The 2,816-nt window shown below is 44.2% G+C and overlaps 1 non-coding gene across 1 annotated transcript; it reads right to left on the bottom strand.

Moving 5' to 3' along the window:
- Window positions 1-413: 413 nt before the first annotated feature.
- Window positions 414-520, bottom strand: LOC145071524 (small nucleolar RNA R71). Its single transcript, XR_013690534.1, has one exon. It is a non-coding gene; the product is annotated as a small nucleolar RNA R71 (small nucleolar RNA).
- Between the last annotated feature and the right edge of the window lie 2,296 nt (window positions 521-2,816).

The raw sequence follows: 2,816 nt of genomic DNA, 5'->3' as shown, positions 1-2,816 counted from the left end.
GCGAACCCGAGAACGAGCCAAGGAACGAGATGACAACGATTGAAGAAATGTCCATGGGAGCATACAAGAAGCGGATCCGAGAAGATATGGGTCCCGGTTTAGTCCAACCCGCAATACCTGCCACTGCCACATTCGAGCTGAAGGGACACATATTGACCGCACTGAAGGACATCCCATTTTTCGGGAAAGACCATGAGGATGCTTTTAAGCATCTAGATGAAGTCAATGACATTGCGGATTACTTCAATGTCCCAAATTTCAACAGAAACACAGTCTTGCTTAGGATGCTTCCCATCACTTTCAAAGGAGCCGCTAAGGAGTGGTTGAAAGCACTCCCACCGGGCACAATCACCACTTGGGCTCAAATGCGTGAGCAATTTCTGGACCAGTTTTGCCCACCATCCAAGATAGCCAAACTCAAGAAGGCAATAGCCAACTTTGAGCAACAGCCGGGGGAGTCACTATACGAAGCATGGGAAAGGTACAAGGGCTTGCTCAGAAATTGCCCTCAACATGACCTAAATGTGCAACAAGAGATGTCAATCTTTTATGATGGGGTCAATGTGATGACAAGACAACTCCTTGATTCTCAAGGACCATTGACAAAGAAAAATCCAAGGGAGGTTAAGGAGCTAATTGAAGAATTCGCGAAACACTCTCGCGAATACCACAACCCAAGGCAAGATGGAATCAAAGGCGGTGGAGGGGCCCAAACTGAAGAAATTGCAGCTGTCATGGCCATTCTGAATAACATGGATCGCAGGATAACACAAATGGACCAGTCGATACATGCCATAAGAGTGGGGTGCGAGAGATGCAGTGGTCCACACTTGAACAAGGACTGCAATATAGATGAGTTTGGGAACAGAAGAGATCAAGTGTGCTACTCTAGTGGGGATAAATTTGATGAGGAGTGGAGGAAACCGATGAAGGAATGGCTTCCATATGAAGAGTATGAGAGGCAAAAAGAAGAGAAATATAGGCAGACAGGTCGAGGCCTTTATCAAAAGGAGCAGTCACCGGCCGAGAAGAAACCCGACCTAGAGACCATTTTGATGAAGTTTATGGAGGCTTCAGAAAAGAGACACGATGCCACTGATTCCGCTATCATGGAACAACAAACTTTGATAAAGAACCAGCAAGCCTCCATTCATAACCTTGAAGTACAATTTGGTCAACTAGCCACTCTAGTCCATGAAAAATTGTCCCCGAAGAATCCCGAAGTAAAGACCCAATCTCACGTAATGGCCATCGATACTGAAGAAGATGCAATATCTGAGTTCTTGGAGGCATTGGAAGAAGAACCGCAGCAGCCCAAGAAATCAAGGATCGAAAATGGAGAAAGTGCTGAACCAGACTCGCCACGACGTGGCACTCCTCTGGCCACGACGTGGCGCAAGTCTGATAAAAAATCCTTTGAGCCCAGTCCAACTTATCATCCACCTCTGCCATTTCCCACCCGAGCTACCCTCAGTCAACTGGAGAAGGAGCATTTGGAGTTCGTAAAGCATGTGAAGGGGATCCCAATTAATACCCCCTTTGTCGAGTCTTTATCCAAAGCCCCCGAGAACCAGAAATTACTGCGAGACTTGATAGATACGCGAAGGCAATTAAAGAAGCAGTCTACAGTGATTCTAAGTGAACAAACTTCAAAAGCTGTGTTGGGAGAAACACCAGAAAAGATGGGGGATCCTGGACGCCTCACTCTTCCATGTGAGTTTGGGAACAAAATGAAGGTTAATGTTTTAGCCGATTCTGGGGCTAGCATTAATCTAATGCCTTTTTCATTTTATCAAACATTGGAGATTCAGAAGATGAAGGCTACAAAAATGAAGATTCACATGGCAAATCGTTCGGTGACACAACCCCGCGGCATCGTGGAGGATATTTTGGTAAAAATTGGAAAATTTGTTTTTCCAATAGACTTTGTAGTCTTGGACATGAAAGAAGATCCGGATGTTCCAATAATCCTTGGCAGGCCATTGCTTAACACTGTTGGAGCCCTAGTTGATATCCGCGAGTCCAATCTCACTTTGAGGGTTGGAGATGAGCAAGAAGTCTTTGGGATAAAAGATGACTTTCAAGAAGATAAAGAAGAGGTGTTCACAATTAATGAAGAGAATGAACTAGAAGAACCGGAAAAGCTTATGGAAGAAGAGATAAAGGCAGTTCATCAAGTCAAGAGGACCAAACCAAGGGCATCTGTTCCGTATGTGATTGAAGTCATAGCTTACAAGAGCCCGCCTTCTTGGGTGAGCGAAGAGGACGAGGAAATGACAAGTGATGAAGAGGAAGTCACTTCAAGAGTAACAAAGCCGATGGTGAAAGAGGAGGAGAATGCTATGGAATGCAAGGAACAAACGAAGGGCACAAAACGCAAGCTTGAAGAAGATGGAAAAGCTAAAAAGGAAAATTCAAAGAAGGCGTATAAAAGGAGAGTTCAAGCTTACAAGCGGCGATTCAAGGAACAAAAGATCCTGGTGGTAGACTCTTCTGAAGAATCAACGTAGGAGGCACGGAGTCCAGCTCAAGACTCCAAGAAAAAGAAGCGCTTCTCGGGAGGCAACCCGAGTTTGGTTTGCATTTTCCTTTTAAATTTTTCTTTCTTTTCTTTTAGCCTTTATTTAGGAGAGACATCAACTCATCATCTAATAACTAGTAATTAGTAAAGAATAAGCTGTGGGGACCTTTAAATAATGAATGATATGCAAAGTAATTAGTTAATATGTTAGAGTTTATTAAAATTTTGCATCTGGCAGTTTCCACGACGTGGGCATAGCTAGCCACGTCGTGGGTTGAAATGAAAACACGCGATT

The sequence above is a fragment of the Lactuca serriola genome, chromosome 8 (assembly GCF_051521515.1).
Source record: "Lactuca serriola cultivar US96UC23 chromosome 8, Lser_US96UC23_V15, whole genome shotgun sequence".
Classification (NCBI taxonomy): domain Eukaryota; kingdom Viridiplantae; phylum Streptophyta; class Magnoliopsida; order Asterales; family Asteraceae; genus Lactuca; species Lactuca serriola.
The sequence above is the reverse complement of the archived record's forward strand: the minus strand, read 5'-3'. Positions and strand labels throughout refer to the sequence as shown.